At 39.2% G+C, this 21,248-nt stretch overlaps 1 protein-coding gene across 1 annotated transcript in view; it reads right to left on the minus strand.

Moving 5' to 3' along the window:
- The window catches only part of Epb41l3 (erythrocyte membrane protein band 4.1 like 3), a 237,730-nt gene that overhangs the window by 688 nt on the left and 215,794 nt on the right, over window positions 1-21,248 (minus strand). The window lies entirely within an intron of this gene.

Below are 21,248 nucleotides of genomic sequence, written 5' to 3' on the forward strand. Positions count from 1 at the left end.
ATAATACATTTAGATTAAAAAAGGATAATGACAAGCTCCCCCAGAGGGTACATATTAAGTTGTCACAAAGATACAGATGCTTATGTAAGTGATTAGCTAAAATCTAAGACTTACATTAAAGGTTTTATAAGGTCAAAATTCAATGTACTGATGTTAAACTGAAACTTAATTCTCTAAGCTCATAACAGCAAGACTATCTTTAAAATATTGTATTGTTCTTAATAACATTTACAAAAAAATTGCCTCAAAAAGTGGTTTTTGTTTTGTCAAGATAATGGTCAAAAGTTTTTGGTGCTACAGGTTAATCCACAAATTTGTCAAGACAACAAGAATTTACTAAAACACAAAAAGACAACAGGCAGCTGAGCACAGGGAGTGCTGCTGCACTGATATAAATATTGAGACACATTTACTTATGTAAAACAAAACCAAAACACCCTCAAGATAGGATGATAAATAAATATATAACTCAAAGGAACACTACACTGGAAGTCAAGACCTCCAATTTTTATTGGACTCAACAAAGTGGAGGTGAGAGTCCTAATCCTTCCACATGTTGGATGGAGGGAACTGTTGTCCTGGAATGGCCAGATTGGGCCTATTATTTTAGGGGGCTCCATTGACTACAGGTTGGTGTGATCCTGATGTATGCTATGAGCCATATATAAATGTCAACAATCTGGGATGTGATCCCTTATCAACAGCTAAGCCATGATTCTTGGCCACTATGTCTCCTAACTCCACACTTCATCCCCATAAATATTTAGCTGTGTTCTCTGGTGATTTCTGTCGAGGTTTTAACTACTAAGGTACTGAGTCATGTTCATTTAAGAGTTGGTTTATGTTAGGGTTAACAATGAAGACAGCCATGTTAGGATTAGACCTCCTCCCCCTTGCAGATGGCTTACCATTATCTCCCTGGATGGATGTCAAGGATAGTTGGGCAGACAGTGACCTAACTACAACTTATCTTTCTTGGTTGCCCAGCAACAATATCCCTTAGTGACCTTCCTGGTACTTGTCCATTAGCCCCCTATATCTAGTCCATGCCTGTGTATGGCAATGGGCTCTAGCTCTCTTGCTGAGGTCCCCTTCCACAGGGCTCCTGCCTAAACAATAAACCCTAAACTGATGTTTAAGTCATCTCTCTGCCTCTTCTATACCTCTTATTTTCTAACAGTTTATATAAAACTTTCTAGATGACCTCATGGTTAAACAGCTGTTGTCTTAGGTAATTCTAATACAGTTGGTATCCTATATGTGTCTGGGACTGGGCTATTTGGGGGTCACTGGCCCTATTCTCCTCCCTGAACTGATTAAAAATCTAAGGTTTTACTTCAAGAACAACTAAACTAATATGTATATATAACCTCTATAAAGTTGCGATGCTGTTGCTGGTTCCTATATTTATGTTTTTCAAGTATATCAAGCCTTCTAAAATACAAAATTTAGATAAACATGGTAAAAAGTTACTGGTACTGATATACTGTTCTGTTAATTGCTAAATTGTCCATCAAAATTTTAACCATGACTCTCTTAAGTTATTGTCATTACAATTCTGATCCTTCTGGGAGATTTACAATCAAGTCCATAAAAAAATGAGTGTCAACCAGATTAGCTTTTTTAGAAATCTGCTTTTTGTTAGATTTTGTTTTGTATTGTCAAATACAAGAAACTCCTTCTAAGCCTCTTTGTTGCTTAAATTTGGCCGAAAGGGTCTAGTTGGCACTGACTCCTGCCTAATCTGTTCATTATTCCACCCCGCCCCCCGACATGGGATCAAAACCAAACAAACAAACAAAATCCAGGAAAGAATGACCAATCAAGAAAGATCTTCAGTCTGTGGCCCTACCACCCTGAACGCACCCTATCTCATCTGGTCTTGGAAGCTAAGCAGGGTTAGGCCTTGTTAGTACTTGGATGGAAGACAGATCTTCAAAAGAGACTGCTCAGAGACAAGCAGTTATCTCACTGTGATGCACTGTCACCCCTTGTTTGTATCTGTTGCTGTAATTCTCACCACAATCTTTGCCATAGGTCTGGCAGAAACTGCTCCTGCTGATTGGACTCATGGTGAAAAGTTTTTATTTGCTCTCTTCTCTTTTGGGCAGGATGCATAATTACTATTTATTGTTGCTGATCTGGTTTCCCTTTATGGCCTCAGAGCCCTCTTCCTGTGACCTATGTATGCATTCTACTCAGGCAGGAAATGTTGTCACTAGGACTTTGCTGTTCCATACTTACTATTCTTATGCAGGCTCTGTCATCGGGTCATGCACTCACAACCATGCCATCTATTCAATGTGTTCTCATGGTAATCAGCATATCTGCCTCCACCCCACTTATCACCCCCGGGAACAATGGTTAGAGATCAAGAGCGTTCACAATCCTAGAAACCTTATCAGCCACACCCAGATATTTAGTCCAGATAAAAAGGTGTCAATGTTCTTTGATGCATGTGCAGCCATAGACAAGGGTGGATGTGGAGGTATAGGCTATGGCTATGGGGGCCTAGCTTGGAAAAGAGCCCATACATCCAATGAAAAGTACATGTACAGGGGAGACAACTCTAGGCCATGTGATGATGTGGGTTCTTATTATTGTTTTCCTTACTGGAGTTGTGTTTCATGGGCCACATGGCAGAGAGCTAAGCACGCAACTCTCCTTCACAAAGGGAAAGCTGCCCCTGACTGCACCCATGGCACCTGTAACCCTGTAAATTTCACTGTACTTAAGGCATCGGATTGGACACAGGGACATGTAGTTGGCACAAGGATAGATGGATAGGGCCTTGACCATGGGAGTCTGATCCACCTCAAATTAGTAACTGTTACCCATGAGAGTTCCTCCTACCAAGTTTTTCACTCCTTTTATGAGAAGATGAGGAATGAATTTTCCATCTCCGCAAAAGCTAAAAACTTGTTCCTCTTACTGGCTGAGTCTATAGCCCAGACACTGAATGTCACTTTGTGCTATGTTTGTTGCGAGACCAGCATGGGAGACCATTGGCCTTGGGAAGCAAGGGAACTGGAGTCACAGGAGACTTTTAATGAGACTGCTTTTCCAAAACACAGAAAAGGCATCTGACTCCTAAAAACTTCCATCATCAGAAATTATTATATTTCCCACCCAGAAGGCCAATTCTCCACCTCAGTGGGGGACTTAACTTGTTTAGGACAAAAGTTTTACAATGACACTGCCCAAGATACCCAATGATGGGGAGCTCCTAACCACACAAAACCCCAGCCCCACCCACTGGCCAGCTTCTCTAATTTCAGGAAAGCTTGGGATGATCTTACCACAAACACAGATTGACAAGCACCCAGGGGGTGGATCTGTGGGAAGCAAGCTTATACAGTGCTACCTAGTAGCTGGTTTGGGTCTTATGTGCTAGGCTTAATCAGACCATCCTTTTTCTTGCTTCCCCTCAGACAAGGTAAAAAAACTGGGAGTCCCCATGCATAAAGAAAAATTAAATAGACAAAACAGGGTGCCTTACAAATTGGCAATTGGAAGGATGAGAGAATCATCCAGTACTATGGTTTTCCTACCTGGGCAGAAGACAGGTCCTGGGGCTATCGCATCCTTGTATATATGCTCAACTGCATCATGAGACTGCAGGCTGTTCTTAAAATTTTAACTAATAAAACTATAAGAGCTCTCAATTTGCTGGCAATACAAAACACAAAAATGCACAATGCTATATGCCAAAACTGCTTGGCTTTAGACTATTTGCTGGCCTCTGAGGGAGGAGTTTGTGGAAAATTTAACCCGAGCAACTGCTGCCTGCAGATTGATGATAAAGGAAAGGTCATAGAAGGGATCACAGACAAAATGAGAAAACTTGCCCATGTTCCTGTCCAGGCTTGGAGAGGATGGGATCCCAATGACCTGTTTGGAGGGTGGTTTTCTGCCTTAGGTGGATTCAAAACTCTGATAGGGACAATAGACCTAATCCTAGGAGCATGCTTAACACTGCCCTTTCTGGCTACCCTGGTGCTACAGTCTATCAAGACTGTCTTGGAGGCAATTACAGAAAGGAAAACAGCCGCACATGTAATGATCCTATGGAAATACAAACTCCTAGATCAAGATCATGCTCTTTGACCCTGGGTGGGTCCGAGCATCAAAGGGGGGAATGATGTAGCAGGGAAGGGGGGAGCAGAAAAGAAACAGACAGGCTGTGTTCTGATGACAAGACAGGGGGAGGGGATGGCAAAGCAGAGAGATAAAACTTAAAGAATTGAAACATGAAGGTCACATAGCACTGGGGAAATGAATTAGCCAATGAAGACACATGCAGTCATATGTAGGTTGAGCTTTGCTTTTTGCTTCTGTAACCTGCTTGCAAGGGTATATAAGGTGAGACCCCTTTGTTCTTGGGGCTCAGCCTTTGGACACGAGTCTGCTGGGTCTGTGCTGGCACAGTATGTGTTGCTTCCTGCTAATCTGCCTCAGTGTCCTGCATCTCAGCTCGTAATTTCCTGCAACAAAATGTCAGAAGATACAGATGGCACAAAACACCTTTCTTGGGCTCCTCAATTATTTTATCAATGTGAAGAGGTCTTAAAACCAAAGTGTTTGAGAACTATTGGCCTAAGACACACTCTGAATGTTAGAACAGAAAACCATGGACAGCTCCAGTGACTGAGTCCACAGGGCTAGAATTTCCTAAGTGTGCTGCAAGCTTTCTGCTACTATAACAAATACAGTAACTTAAAAACTACTCCATGACTAGATTGGCCTCACTGCTTGGGTCTGTGGTATGACAGAATACATAATGGTGGGAATGAATGACCAAGATGGCCCATTCACCTCCTGTCTGGATGCAAAAGAGACAGAGACCAGCATCCCACAGTTCCATTTCAGGGCATACTTCTAAGAGCTAAAACTTCCCATTAGACTCTACCTGTTAAAGGTTCCACACACCCTCCAACAGCACCAGGCTGAGTAGCAAGCTTTTAAACATGGGCTTTTGGGGGACTATTCAAGATCCAAGCTATAGCACTAAGATATACTTGATCTTAGCTAAAACGCCAAGAAGTTACAGTACTAAGATCTAATATGGCAAATAGAATTACAGAATTCTGTGTATTCATTCTTCAGACCAAAAGTCTATTGAAAAAATATTTTGGAGCTTTAGAAAAATATTTCAGAACTAAACTTAAGGAGTACTTATCGCTAATAATCTTTTCCTTAAGAGTGTATTTAAAGAAACAGCTATTCAAAATATCTGATTAAAATAGTCTAAAATAAACTTCAAGATGACACATATTATATGCTAACAGGCTATATTATTCAAAAGTATGAATAAAACATAAGAACATCTTTTTTAAAAAGTATAGTCCTTGGAAGACAGTTTTTAAAAAATTTACTAGAATTATGTGAGTAAATTCACTAATTGCCCTTTAGATGCTATAAAAGTATTTACAGGGTACATTTTCTTATATAAATTCCTCTGTTCTACTACTTGAAAAATTTTCAGTTTCTGTCACTTTGTAAGAATGTGAAGTGAAACATGTACAGTGATGTGACGGACATTTGTTAAAAATAAAGTTAGACATAATAATAAAAGCATCTAAAAATAGCTACTTAACTGAACCTTGTTCCAAACTCTGCAGGCTGCTAAGAATTCGCAATTATCTCTAGATGGGAAAATGTTTTGTGATCATTTTGAATTTGCTTTTAGAAAGCAACTATATTCCAAAATAAAATGTACTAAATAATATTTTGAGCATTTCTATCATATTACTGATAGGTGTGTGATGTGGACAGAATATTTTTGTCCCCCAAATTCACATATTGAAATCCTGTAAGTAGGCAGACCTGTGGGAGGTGATTAGCTCATGAATGGGACTCATGTCATCACAAGTATGATTAGTATCCTGTAAAAGAGGCTCTAGATTTGTCCCTCATTCTTTCTACCAGCAAAAGATGGCCATCTATGAACAAGGATATGGGTCCTCATTAGACACTGAATCTGCCAGCACTATAGCCTTGGATTTCTTAAGTTCCAAAACTGTGAAAAATAAATTTCTGTTGTTTATAAATCACCTGGTCCACAATATTTTGTTATAGCAGCTTGACTGGACTAAGACCATGGCTACGGTAAATTTCCAAAGAACACATGAAAATTTGCATCTATATTTTTCTTTAAATTACTCAGTAAGGGGAGATAAAGGAGAATGATGGAGGGGGTGTATTCAACTATGATAAGACCATATATTGTAAGAACTTTGGTCAATGTCACAATGTACAACAATGATAAAAAATATACATTCACTAAGCTGATGTTTGTACCAAAAACAAGGAAAATAAAAAAATGAAAGGTAGATAATATTTGATTACTTATGATATTTTCACAAACTCATATAATTAATTTTGAAGAATGGTAGTATCCATCAAGCTATAGTTACTTATAAGTTAATAGAATAATATTAACATGGAACACGCAAATATCTAAATACTGTTTTTTAAAAATAATGATTCCGTACTGAGGTTTCAAAAATACACTGCCTTTGAGAAGGTCTGACAAGCCATGCCAACCTTATTCCCCGTAAGATTTACTCTGTGTTGTCTTTGTGGATTTCTCATTACTCATTGGAAAGAATATGAACATCATATGGAACCAAAGCTGTCATGATTTTGACCATATTTTCCCTATAGAAATCAAATATAATCTCAAATATTAAATAAACAATGTTCAAAATCATCCCCTGAAACTGAGTTCCATTCAACTTTCCTCATTCAGTAAGTGAAGCTACAGTTCATAAAACAATATGTAAGCATTTTGCACTTATGGAATGTGCTTATTGCTATGCTAGATATACTCAATAGTCGGTAGTGAATCATAAGACATGGTTTCTTTGTGTGTGAAATTTAGGTCTAGTTGAACAACAGATGAACAGCACATAGAAGAATTAAAGAAGACTTACAAAACACAAAAGACCTCAAATAGCCAAAGCAATTCTGAGCAAAAAGTCCAATGCTGGAGGTATCACAATACCCAACTTCAAACTATCAAACTATACTACAGAGCCATAACAATAATAAACAGCATGGTATTGGCACAAAGGTAGACAGGAAGACTAATGGATCAGAATAGACAATCCAGACATAAACCCACGCATCGATAGCCAACTGGTCTTTAACAAAGGAGCCCAAAACACACAATGGAGAAAAGACAGCCTCTTCAACAAATGCTGCTGGGAAACTGGATATCCACATGTAGAAGACTGAAACTAAATCCCTGTCTTTCACCCTGTACCAAAATCAACTCAAAGTGGATCAAAGGCTTTAATATAAGGCCTGAAACTTTGAAACAACTCCAAGAAGCAGTAGGAAATATGCTGGAACAGATAGGTATAGGGAACAACTTCCTAAACAGAACTCAAAAGGCTCAGCATCTAAGAGAAAGAATGAACAAATGGTACTGCATTAAACTTAAGCACTTCTGCACAGCAAAGGAAACAGTCACCACACTCAAGAGACAGCTAACAGAATAGGAGAAAATCTTTGCCAGCTACTCATCTGACAAGGGACTAACATCCAGAATCTACAGGGAACTCAAAAAACTCAGCCCCCAGAATCAAGACCCTAATGAAGAAATGGGCACATGAATTAAACAGGGAATTCTCAAAGGAAGAGGTACAAATGGCCAGTAAATACATGAAAAATTCAACTCCTCTGATTATAAAAGAGAAACAAATCAAAACACTTAGATTTCATCTCACCCCAGTTAGAATGGCCATAATCAAGGGTAATAAAACAACAAATGCTGGCAAGGATGGGGTGAAGCAGGAGCCCTTATACACCGTTGGTGGGACTGCAAATTAGTACAACCACAATGGAAGGTGTATGAAGATTCCTCAAAAAAATAGAGATAGAACTGCATATGATCCAGTGGTATCACTCCTGAGAATCTACACAAAGGAACATAGACAGGATACAGCAGAGACACCTATACACCGATGTTCATCACAGCACTATTTACAATAGCCAAGCTCTGGAAACAACCCAGATGCCCTACAACTGATGAATGGATCAAGAAATTGTGGTATATACACACAATGGAGTATTATTCAGCCACAAGAAATAATGACACCTGGTTTGAAGGAAAATAGATGCAATTGGAGGACATCCTGCTAAGTGAAGTAAGCCAGGATCACACACAAAAAGTCCACGTTTTCTCTCATATGTGCAAGATATATCCAAAGATAAGCATATACATAAAAACAAGCATGATCATATAAAAACTCAGATGTAGAACATGTTTGTAACAGTGGAACTACTCTATGGAACTCAGGGAAAGAGGGAAAGGAAAACAGCATGATAGAGCATCAGTAATATATAACATAAGATGTGAAGGTAGAGGATATAAAGATGTGTATTGAAAGCTGATGAAAAATTGGGTGCAGGAGGCAAAGGGGTAAGGGAGAGTATTCAAAGAGATTAAACAGCCCAAAGTAAAGCACATCCACAGTGGGCCTACATTGAAACACCCCTTTGAACGTCAACTTAAATATTAATAATGAAAACCAGGACTGTAAAATAGGCACAGCGTGTGTGTGGGGGGGAGGGGTACTAGTGGGAAGGGTGAGGGTGAAGGAAGGAGATTAAGGTGATGGTATATGGCAGATGGATATCATATACTTATATGAAACTAAAAAACCTCTTGCAATTGCTTTGGGTGAGGTGCAGAGGGGGCTGAGGGTGGGAGAGACAATGAGGAGAATGTAAATAATGTATAAGTCTGATTGCAATTGTCACTTTGAATCTCCCCCCATATAATGAATATATCCTAATAAAAATTTATAATAAAAAATAAAGAAGACTTGCATTTTGAGCCATCTGACTCTGACTAGAATTCATATAAAGAAGAAATCAATTTGAACTATTTAATGTTGTTGAGTAAACTTTACAGAGTAGGGGAGCATGAGTTCTGCAAATATTCATTGAGCTAAGTTGGCAAGACTTAGGAATTTAGAAATAGATATGGTATCATCTCTGACCACTTAAACTTAGTCTGATAGTAAAGAAAACATAGCAATGGTTTCAATATAACAGTTACATGTCTAACAGGAGAATGCAAAGGGGAACTTTGTTGGTGGTTAGCTATGGACATTTGACCACAATGGGCTGAACCCTGAAGAATTAATGAAAATGAAACTGTTGCAGAAAATGGAACAGAGACTGCAGGCAGAGAAAGCAGCATGAATATATCCATGGAGATGTTGCATGGCATCCAGCACACAGAGAACAATAAATTATTTACTACAGAACAGATGCAGGTGAAGAATTAGGCCAAGTCCAAACCTTGCCGTGCAGACACATAGGCATGGGCAATGGGTCAGCAGGAACTCTGATCAAGCTGGAGATAAGGATATGTTTTTTTTGGTAGGGATGCGGTCACAGTTGTCCTTGTATCCAAATCTAATGTTTTCACTTGTACTTGAAATAACAATGACACAAGAAAACAATTTCAGTAACGTTGGGGCTCAAGAATTCTGGTTTGTGTACTGGAGGTTGGGAATTTTAATTCAGGATCTCTGGGATACATGCAAAATAAAATCTGGACCTGAAATTCTGATACTTATGTATCTCTGGATGCTGAAGAGCAGAACTTCCAAAATGATGTGCTTCAGATGGACCAAAAGGTGTGTTGTAAAATACTGACTCTCTTAATTATCATCTCTGGCCTAAATGCTTGCAAAGGCCTCCTCTCCATTGCCGTGCTTGTCCCTTTGTGATCTTTCTCAACGTTGCAGAGAAAGTCATTGTTTAAAACATAGTTTGTCTACTATCAACCATGCATTGATTTTCCATCTCACTTCAAAAGTCCTCACAGTGGCTTGCAAAACTCTGCATCATCTGACTCCTCTTATTTCTCCAATCCTGTATCTTCCTATTGTTCATCATGGCTGTTATGCTCAAAGTAAGATGGCCGCCATGGTATTTCTTAACAAGGTGGACAGGCCTTGCATAAGCTTCTTACTGTTGCCTGGAATGCTCTTCTTTAATATAGCCACCTGCATCACTCCCTCATCTTTTAATGGTCTTTGGCAAACATCACCTCTTGATGCGGTCTTCTCTTACCACACCATTCAGAATTGGCTAGTACTGCCATTGGTCAGTATCTCCCACTAGTACTTCATTTTTCTCTGTATCAAACATCAACATATGGTACACTAAATGTTTCGTTTATGTTATAAGAAATAAATTTGTTTGTTTGTTCTTTTTGGTGGTACTGGGGTTTCAACTCTGGGCCTCATGCTTGCTGGGCAGGTGCACTCTCATTTGAGCCACTCTGCCAGCCCTATCTTTACTGTCTCCTCTGACTAGCAAGTTCCATAGGGACAGGGATTTCTTTTTATTGTTTCCCCTGTTCATGACTAAATTACTAGTAGTTTAATTACAATTTGAAAGATAAAATATACAAATAATATGAAACATAAATTAAAAAACATCACAACCATTTTATGAAGAAATGAATTTTGAAACAAGTGATATAAAGAGTTCGAGTGTATTTCAAAATCCATGAACATTTTTTCAAGAATTAAAAAATTATATATGTCAATATGAGAGGAAGGATTTGTCAATATGTTGAAGGATTTATATGTATCAGCTGCCATTTATTGTAATACCAATAAATTTTATTGCCTAGTTGCTTGAAGAAGCTTCACACCAGTGGAGATAGAATTCAAACAAATGTTCATTAAAATTTCTTATGCAGAAGTAATGTGTAACTATTTCAAGAATAAAAAAAGTATTTAAATATATATGCATATAAAAAACCATGATGAGCTTATCATTAATATTTGAAAAGATTTTATTTAAAAAGTTTAAAAGAATCATCTTCCTTATTATATTATCTTCATATTTTATCATAATTGTATAAAGAAAAGGTATTTTATTGAAATCAACAGGTATCCTAAGATGCTCCCATTATCACCCCCTTTTGCCATGCAAAATGATGACATATTCTGTGTGTTATTAAGTAGAAAATCTGGAAAGCAGTATTACTGAGAGATCACCATGAACAACCAAAGCATGAATATGGGCATTGCTTGGATGGGAAGGAGTCCGTGTGTCTACACTCTAAGAATATGGGGCAAGTGGGTATCTCCAGTGTAGAAGCTGAGAAGGTGGGTAAGTTCAGATTATCGGTGGCTTTGAATGACACAATGAAGAATTTGGGCTTTATGGGAACAGACCACGTTGTGGCAAACATTGCTCATCAAATGACAGACCGCATGGAAGTCATTTCAAAGGCCAAATGATAAACCTACATTTTACAATGGTGATTATTTGCATAGACTATGATTGTTTACTCATCACCCTTTCAGATTCAGGTACAGAGCCCCTTCCTGCCAGTTACATAGTCACCACCTCCCACACATAATCGACTTGACAGACAAGAAATATATTCTAGACTTTACAAATCAAGGAGATGTGTGGCTTTCGTAGTCCAGGCCTAGGGTCAAGAGATGAAGCAGCCATAGTTTAAGGTCAACCTTGATATGGTGATTCACTGATTAACAGTTCCTATCTGCCTGTGCCCTTCAAGGTATCATCAGAGTTGCGGGGCATATCTGGAACAATGATCCACAGCTACCTTTTAAATACAGCCCAGCAGCTGAAGCTACTGAAAAAACCACCTTAAAGCCATCAGAGTAGCCTTCTGCAAGTCTGAGCTTCATAAAAGGACAGACATGGGTTGGGAGTAAGGCAGTACCCTCACATTTAGTCAGGAGGCAGCTAGGTCACTGTCCTCCAATGCCCCATGTCATTTGGCTGCCTAATCTTCCAGGACAATGCTTCTGTGATTAAATTAGACAACATGCCCCAAAATAAATTCAAACCTCCTGACAAAACTGTTGAAAGCAGATCAAAATGATCCCAGAATATAGCAGTGTCTTGCAACAGCACTGCAAATGCACTCAAAAGTGAAGTGTCATATAAAGCTGGCAGCATTTAAATTTAGAATGGAAGTGACATGTATGTGGGCTAAACCAGGGTGAGCCAGAGAAGGAGCCTGGAGAGCTCTCAAATCCAGTACTAGTATCCGCTTTGAGTCAGAAAAAGGAGTCGCACCGCTACATGAATTTCCTAACATATGCAACAGGATATAGCCTTAAAATATAATAGGATGCTAAATTTGCATTTAGGATATAGTCTGGAAAAATGAACACAAACTTTCTCTGTGTAAAAACAAATAAAAATGATCAATATACAATTACCTAGCTGTGTATACAAAATGAAGTTGATAGAGGGACCACTAATTTAATTTTAATAAACACAAAAAGAAACAAGCCAAAAAAGCAGAGAGAGTTATTTTTCATCAGCCCCTCTCTCATTTCCGGAACCATCCAGATAATCCCTTTCCTTAGCCTGAATTGTATTTGCTGCTATTGTCTTCTTTTTACCTAATCCTAGATGGATGTATAGGTTTTATACCCCTGTGCAACAGCGCAAAAATAGTATTTCCTCTTAATTAATTTGCAGCACAAGTCCTGGGCTTCTCTCGTTATGAGTTAGTTCCCAGTATATCTCGCTTGATGGGAGGGGAGATCATTGATTCTACCACATCAGCAGAGCCCCTGAAACAGGTTTGCTGCATGGCGACACAAGCCTGCATCGTGTGCATGGCTGAAAACTTGTTTCCTCAGCAATACATTTCCTAGAGTAGGGAAAGGGGCCCTCATTTGTACCACTCGTTTTTTAAAAAGTAAGGCAAAAAATGACTTTGTTCTTCAACATTTTACTTTAGAAGAGGAAAAGGATGTGTTATCTTTTCTCTTTTTCAGAATCCTTTAAAAGTACAAGCATGTTTCAGTTTTATAATAGTTCATTTTCATAAACCTGCCATCAATTTAACTCAGCCAGGACCTAGCACCTACTTTGAACCTAGTATTGAAAGGCAGTATCCAGAAGCTTTACAACTGAGTCCAAACAGTAAAAAATTACCTTTGAGAAGTTTGGTGCTATTTAGAAGTGAGAGCTTACATGGTAAGGGCAGACTTGGAACAACTGAACTGCAAAGCCAAGGCTGCCGTTGGATGAGTTAGAGTGAAAATGGGCATACATGCATGTTTGAACTTATTTAAAGGATACTTCTCAATGGAAAATTACCCTCTCTCACACATACACCTACCTCCCACAGGCAATTGAAACTATTCTTTAGCTCTGTATTGTTATATTTAGCCCATCAGATAGCTCAGGGCCTACCCCCATACTCCTGCAAGTTATGTTGACTTGTAGAAAGTTTGAAGTACAGAATATATGTTCCAAGAAACCAAAATTACACAAAGGTTCTTGAGTCACTAGGTGAGCCCACACAACCCCACTTAACCTCAGGGTGACGGCAGTACAAATGTAATAACAGTGACATGAGACTTGGCAATCATGCAGAACAACATTTCTGTGAAGAAAACTCTGTTGAGACATGCCAGGGCACAGTATGCCCCAACAAAAGGGGCAGGGGAACACTTTTGATAGATCTGCTGGGCAGGAGCCAAGGAAATTTATCTTAGAGCAAGACCAGAAGAATAGGGCATGAGGTGTGTGTGCACATGGCACATTTGTGAGGGTTGGATTAGCCCTGAAATAAAAGAGTAGTGTTGAGTTGTGAATGAAGTTGAAAAGGGAGGCAACACAGGCCATGGATTTACTATCCTTGGGCAAAGACAGAATTTATAGAATGTGTCATAATGAGAAATGGATAATAATTCGCAAATGTGCCTCACTCTATTCAGACCACTCTATGTTTAATTAGCTCTCATAGCATATGAAATTGCCATTTGTGTAGGTCAAACCTGGCCAACTGCTGCTGTTTTGACATAGTTTGAATTACTACTTTATGGTTTTCTTACCTTAACAGATTTGAAAGGAGGACACTAAGTAACTTGTCCAATGTCACAAAGCTATACAGGTTGATTGTTCTTTTATTGTTATTTTATTAGCATATAATAGTTGTACATGAAGATACATAGTGGGATTTACATATGTGCTTACAATAGGTTTACCCCTCCATCATTCTCCCATTTCCTCCCTCACCCTCTTCTTAGAACAATTTCAACAGGTTTCATTCTTCTATTTTATTTTTAAACTATTTTCATATAGGGATACAAAACACATCCACTATATTCACCCTCATTCTCCCTTTCCTTGTGCCCATCCACCTCCCATTGGTATCCTCCCCTGAAAAAGACATGTTTTTTCCCTCCTGCTCTTCATTTTTTTAAAAAAAGTATATTTTAAAAGTATATATTGATAGACCAAGGGAGTTTTGATTGGTACTTCAGGCCTGTATATATTGGGCTTTAATTAAATTAATCCCCGTTATTCATTCTCTATCACCATGCTCCCCTAATAGTCAACAACTACAGTATAGTGCAGTATACTGCATTCATATATAGATGGGTTGTTTCAATATTTTTCACTCTAACATTTTCTTTCCTTTTCCTGCCTCTTGTAGTTCCCTCAGACAGACCCACTAATACAATATATATATATATATATATATATATATATATATATATATATATATATATATATACATGTTTGTATATGTATCTATATATACATTAAACTTATAGGTCTAACTTCCACATTTGAGGGAAAACATATGACCTTTGACTTTTTTGAGCCTGGTTTACTTGGCTTAATATGAAGTTCTCCAGTTCCATCCATTTACCTGCAAACAATAATTTCATTCTTCTTTATAGCTAAATAAAATTCCATTGTGTATAAATATCACATTTTCTTAATCCATCTGGGCTGCTTACAAAGTTTGGCTATTATAAATAGTGCTGCAATAAACATGGACATGCAAGTGGCTCTATTATATCCTGGACCACGTTTCTTCAGCCATATGCCTAGGAGAGGTATTGCTGGACTGTATGATAGTTCTATTTTTAGTTTTTTGAGGGACCTCCATATTGCTTTCTATAGTGGTTGTGCTAATTTGCATTCCCACCAGCAGTGTATGAGGGTTCCTTTTCCCTCACATCCCCACCAGCATTTATGGTTTGTGTTATTGATGACAGCCATTCTGACTCAGGTAGGGTGGAATCGCCTTGTAGTTTTGACTTGCATTTCCTTTATGGCCAAGGATGGTGAGCATTTCTTCATGTTTATTAGGCTAAGTGTTCTTATGGGGACAAATGGATGGCTGAGGACATTGAAAAAAAGACTGTTTCCAAATAGGGCTGAGGGAGATCAACAAGAATGGGGATGCTCCAAGAAAACCTGTCCTAGAGACTGGTGGCACCTGTGGATGGTTGGGAACTATGTCTGAGGGGTGGGTTGAACAAAATATAAAACATGGGGAGGGGTAGAGAAGGAGAGCTTAAAAGTCAGCACTATTCATGCATGGCCTTAAAAGAAACATTAGTGTTATTCTTTTTCCATATCTAAAAGGGCTGAAGTCTGGTTCGTTCCGTTTAACATATAGTGCCTGTCAAAAACTTCTGCCAGAGCCATTCTGGGCACAGCAGGCATTTCATGGACTATTGCAATGGAATGACAGCCAGGTATTAGTCATGAGATCTTAAATAACCTCTATTTATCACCAACCCTTAATTACTGGGCACCCAGCTGACCAGCAAGCTCAGCTAGCATGCTGTCTCCCCTTCATTGTCCTCCCGCTTGGCACAGCGTACCCTCTGGAAGAAAGAAAATGACAAAGCTAACACCAGATTTTTTAAAAAGTCAATTTATCCACAGCAACGCAAGTTCTTGGTGAGCTCCTGGACTTTTCCAGTCAAGCTTGACTTCAGTCTTCTTCCGTTGTACGTGTCTGTGGCAGACCACTTCACAGAGACTCCACCGTGATGCACAGCATGTGACCCCTTGTCACGCTCTGAGGTGCTCTCACCTGTGACTCACCTGGGGCTGGGCTCACTCTGTTCCAGCAATTCTTGCCAGAGAACTTACTTGACTGTGCTTCCTGGTCTCCTGTCCCCACCCCAATGTGCCCACTTTCATCCACTCCCTGCCAGCCTCTGACACTGATTGGTGGAAAATTGTCCCTGTCCCAGAAGTAACTAGAAGTGGCCAGGAAAATGATTCCTATATAGAGGGGACAGGCTTGCTCCTGCCCCTCCCACCTCAGATGTCAGGTTCTTCAAGGTTAAGGTTAATCTCTCCCACTTCAAAAGCGATGGCCAAGGTTGGCCAGCTCCTCTGGGATGAGGCAGGTACCTCTTTTGGCAGGAATCTTCCCTTCACCTTCATACAAGTTCTATAGCTTCATATCAAAAACTTGAAAGTGAGGAGTTAAAATGCCTCATGTTTGCCCATGAACTGCATTTTATATTCCACATTAATGAGAAAGTCACACGACTCACAGTCTATCAGCTAGAATTGATTCCGCAAAGTTACTTTCAAGCTCTTTGCTGAGGTCAGTACTTATCCACACCCATTTCCCTCGCCTTCTGCATCCACGACACTGTGGAGTGAGAAGAGATCTTACACGAAGACCCTCTTGTGTGGAAAGGTCCTGAACGGGGTGGCGAATCATCACAGAAGAACTGACTCATGCTATTGGCATTCAGTCTATCTCATAATACTCTCATCCTTTAGACATTGATAACTCACAGGTGAAAAACTTGGTGTAACTAATCAAGACTATCCCAAGAATTTCTAGTGATGGAGAGTTTTTAATACAAAGAACTTCAACTTAATTCTTAGTTCCAGCTTTTCAGAGTTCTATTTATTTTTCTCTTGTACTTGAAACCACTCTTCTATTTTCAAATGGTCTTAACACGAAAACATTGCCACTGATATCACGTAAATCTAGAAAGTCAAAACTTGGAAACTACTGCTTGGTAAGCAACCTAGGCTATCTCCAAACTTTCTAGAATGTCCCCTCCAAAACACATAAGGGCTATGCACTTAGGGATATAATGGCTGTATTGCAGGGCTGGGTCCCTGATAAAAGGAAGAAATTCAGTCCCATCTTCTCTTTCACGTGCTCTCTCTTGCTCTTCTGCCTCCCACCATAAGAAGACGCATTGCAAAGGTCCTTGGAAAATGATGCTGTTGGACTTCCCGGTGTGTAGAGCCACAAGCCAAATAAACTTGTGCCCCGTCTCAGGTGTTCTGCTACGTAATACAAAACAGACCACAAGACGCTCTTCTTCGTCTGGGCTCCGGTGTTTGCTCACTAGTATCTCATCTCTTATTATGCTGTATCGTGTATTGATCTTTTGTCTACCTACATACCTCTTTATGAACATTTATGAATAGCCACGATTGGTTCTTCTGCAGTGTTTTTCTAGGGCTTTTGAAGGCCTTTTTTATGGATGACTATAATAAATGGTATAGCACTTTTGGGGCATAATTGCAATATTTTTGATGACTATTGGTACCTCCTCAGAAACGTATTACTTTTGGCCACTTTGGTCATTTATAAGGCGATGTGCCTGCTGTTCCTGTGACGTTACAACTTCTTTTATAGGAACCATGACAAGCCATCCCAACCAATGGTGTTGCAATTGTTGCTTTCGTCATTTTATCATCCTAGTTCTTGTAAAGGTCCTAGGACTCACCCCATTTCATCTCCTGGACTCCCAATGTGTGGGGAGATAACAGGATTACCTTTGACTTGCACTGCACTCGAAACCTTCCTGGAGACTTTCAGAATATTGTCTCAATAAGTCTCCATATCAAAGTGGATGTGGATGAGTTAATTTCTTTTTGGAGAAGATGAAACTAAATCACAGTAGGTCAAGTAGCCAAGCTCTTCTCAGTCCTGAGTCAGGGCTCTTAACACTAGACCAGCAGTTTTCAAATTGTGCTCCCGTGGCACCAGTGCCACTTGAGAACTTGCTTGAAGCACTCATTTTTCAGGCCTTGCCCCAGACCTACTGAATCAGGGATTCTAGGGGTAGGACCCAGGATTATAACAAGGCTTCTAGATGATTTTGATGCACACTCAGGTTTGAGAAGCACTTCACCAGTACAGTAATTTTCTACATGACACTGACAAGTGGAATTAAAAAAAAGTAATGCCTGGGCTCCCCCTCCACACCAATGAGCTCAGAATCTCTGGAGTGAAGAACAGGTTTCAGAATTGTTTAACAAACCCTCAGGTGCTTATCAAATACAGTTAGGCTTAAAGCTGTTTTTTCTGGATGATGAAGCACCTATTAGCCTGTGAATTTCCCTTGTCCATGGTCTAAGCATCTACAGAAAAGGTAAGTGCAGGAGTCAGGTCAGCACATAAATGTCCTGGGAATTTCAGAACACTATCAGTTATTGACTTTCTGCTGTCACACAAGATTTGTAGGAACCTTGTGCAAATATGAACGTGTGCACAAAAAGCATATCTAACCCACAATAGAGCATGTCTGTTTAGATACCCACCTTATCCAGCAAGCATGTAATCACAGGAGCGTGCACACTTATGGCTTGGATTCAATGCACACTGGCTGCATGCTTAATATTGCTAGCCTGGTTCTAATCACATCAGATTCACATTGCATTGACAACATTAAATTCTCATCATAGAAAAGCATAAGCCACCTACATAAGGGTAATTATAAGTTTCTTTCTTATTTCTCTAGAAAGTGAAAATTGACTCTCATACAGGGGAGGATCCTATCTTCAGATTTTTCAATGTCTGAATGGAATTCCTCCAAACCTAAGGCTATTTTTTTCTCAGATCAATTAGTTATCCCTGAGATAAACATTTGGATTCTCATATAAAGAGTAAGTGATGCAGAGTTGAAAAGAAGAAAGAAGAAGGGGAAAAATAAGTCAGTACATCAGACTGACATTTTACAAAGAACTTCCTATTTGGTCACATGCTTTTCTCGTATAGCCAGAGTTCTTCCTTTCCCTTGCCTCCCTTCCTCCCTCCCTTCCTCGTCTCACCCTTCTCCTCCTCTCTATTCCTTCCTTGAGTCTGAAATCAGTGCCTCATGCTCACTACTTTAGCCATGCCTTCAGGCTTTTTAGTTTGCTTTTCAGATAGGGTCTTACACTGACTTTCCGGGTGCTGCACTTGAACTGACATCCTTCTATCTCAGCTTCCTGAGTAGCTGGGATTATAGGTGTGGGCCACCCTTATAACCATTTGTAGTTGGCTATGTTTCCCTTTTTAACTGCAAGTAAACAGAGGTGTAACGTTTAGGCAACTGGCTTAAAATGATAATGCTGGAAAGTGGTAGGTACAAGACTGCTGACTTTGGAGTCTACTTATTTATCTTTCTTGACCAAGCTTGGGTAAACAGAGATAGGGCTAATGGTAGACAGCTTTATATACAGGAAAATAAAAGTTAAGTGAGTCCAGAGAAACTTATCTTTGAACTGTTCTGTAATGAGACTTAAAATTACTTTTACAGTACACTAAATAACACCCTTAAAAAGCAAGTGCAAGGCCTACACTGCTCGTGTGTATCCAAGGAGAAACTTATTCATCTGTAAAGATCCACCATCAAGTGTTACTATAAATAACCTCATTATCTATAATAGAAGCTCATCTATCACCATTCTAATTAGAAGGTGACTAAGGAAGTCAGTATTTAACAAAGGCATTTGGAACATTTGGCGGTGGTAATGGTGGCTTTGAAGTTCCAGGAAAAAGTTAGTTTTCCAAATTCCTTCTCATTTGTGTATCTCTCACTCTCCAGTATTCTTAGATAAAATTAGAATTTTATCTTAGTTCTTAGATAAAATTATTGGTATTATTTCTTAAGCTGCTTTTAAAAAAAAATTAAAATGACAGTGATAGAAACTTTGGAAAACTGGCTCAGCACAAAGAAGAAAAGCCTTACTCTATGGTCTCCTCTCTGAGACAGAAAATCATCCCTACCATTTTGGAAGCCTGCCAGGCATTCTCTGCACACATAGACATTTCTACCTAATTATCATCATAACATACAAACACATTATTATTACCACTATTATTGCTCTTGTTATTATTGCAGTACTGGAGTTTGAACTCAGGACATTGTGTTTGCTAGGCAGGCACTCTTAACATTTGAGCCCAGACCTTTTAACTTTAATTATTTTTGAATAGGGCCTTGCTTTTATGCCTGGGCTGGCCTGATCTGTGACCTTCCCATTTATGTTTCTCAGTTAGCTGGAATGGAGATGGAGTGATGGAATGACTGAGATGGAGTCTTGTGAACTTTCTGCCTGGCTGGTCTGGAACCATGATCCTTCAGATCTCTACTACATGAGTTGTTAGGATTACAGGTATGAGCAGCATGCCTGGATAAGATTATTTCTTATCTTAATGTGTTACTATGACTTCACTTACATATTACTAGGATTTTTCCTCTCTTTGGTTAGCATTCTATAATTTTTGGTGGTTGCACAGTTTCCTACCGTAGGTAAATATAATTTATAGATCTCCCACTTTGCTGAATATTTAGACTATTTACACTTTTGGGCTTTAGCCACACTGAGCCAGTCATTCTTGTACATTAAATTCTGGTCTGTATCTTCTTTAGGAACAGGTCCTCCCAGAGGTAGATTTGCTAGGTGAAAACTTCCACAATGAGATTTCTGTATCAATCCTACTCCAGACAAGTTGCCAACTTTTACTCACTCTCATCAGCTCTCTGTTCCAGTAGATTCTGTTTTGCATCCTTACCAAAGTTTAGAATTAAAATTGTGTTAGCTGATTTGATTGTTGGAAATGTATACTGCATTAGCACGTGCATTTCTTTGTCATTGTTTGTCTTCAGGGATCATTTAGATTTCAGTATTATTCTATGAGGAGTAAGTCTGAAATTCAGCTGACAAATATTCTGATTCCTCTCCAATGTATGGGTTATGGTAGAAATCCACATAGAATCTTGGCAGATAAACTGTTCCTTACAGTTGCAATATAAGAACCTGTCCAATCTCTTACAAATTACATCTCAAAGACACTCCAGGCTGGGTGTGGTGGTAATCCCAACTGCTCAGGGCACAGAAATAAAAATCATGATTGGAGGCCAATGTGGGGTGAAAGTGTAAGACCCTATCTGAAAAACTAAAAAGCAAACTAAAAAGCAAAAAAGACTGGCTCAAGTGTAGAGGATTTGCTTAGCAAATGTGAGTACAGTTTAAACCCTAGAACTATCACAAAATTTTTCCCACAACAAACCACCACAACAAAGTTGAGGGGTTATTTTGTGTGTGTTGTGCATGCATGTGTGAAGGGGTGTGTGTGTGTGTGTGTGTGTGTGTGATTTAGAGACCTACTTCTTCTGGGCACTGGTGTTTCACACCTGTAACCCTAGCTACTTGGG

The sequence above is a fragment of the Castor canadensis genome, chromosome 4 (genome assembly GCF_047511655.1).
Source record: "Castor canadensis chromosome 4, mCasCan1.hap1v2, whole genome shotgun sequence".
Lineage (NCBI taxonomy): Eukaryota > Metazoa > Chordata > Mammalia > Rodentia > Castoridae > Castor > Castor canadensis.